The sequence below is a fragment of the Chiloscyllium punctatum genome, chromosome 13, assembly GCF_047496795.1.
Source record: "Chiloscyllium punctatum isolate Juve2018m chromosome 13, sChiPun1.3, whole genome shotgun sequence".
Taxonomy (NCBI): Eukaryota; Metazoa; Chordata; class Chondrichthyes; order Orectolobiformes; family Hemiscylliidae; genus Chiloscyllium; species Chiloscyllium punctatum.
In genome coordinates this window covers 18,008,159-18,008,671 of record NC_092751.1, presented here as the reverse complement: position 1 = coordinate 18,008,671, position 513 = coordinate 18,008,159, and positions in this window count along the sequence as shown.

Below are 513 nucleotides of genomic sequence, written 5' to 3'. Positions count from 1 at the left end.
CTCTCTCTGTCCCCAACTCTCCCTGTCCCCTCCTCTCTCTCTGTCCCCCCTCTCTCTATCTGTCCCCCTCTCTCTCTCTGTCCCCCTCTCTCTGTCCCCTCTCTCTGTCCGCCTCTATCTCTCCCACTCTCTGTGCCCCCTCTATCTGTCCACCTCTCTCTGAACCCCTCTACCTTCTCCTATTTCTGTTCCCCTCTATCTGTCCTTCTCCCTCTGACCCCCACTACCTCCCCCTGTTTTTGACCCCTCTTTTTGTCCCCCTCTATCTCCCCCACTCTCTATTCCCCCCTCTCTCTACACCTCCCTCTGACCCCCTCTACCTTCGCCTCTTTTTGTCCCCATCTTTTTGTCCCACTCTATCTACCCCACTCTCAGTACCCCACTCTGAGTCCCCCTCCCTCTAACCCCCTCTAACTCCCCCTCTTTTTGTCCCCTCTCTTTTTATCCCCCTCTATCTCCCCCACTCTCAGTAGCCCCCTCTCTGTCACACTCTGTCCCCCTCTCTGTGCCCCC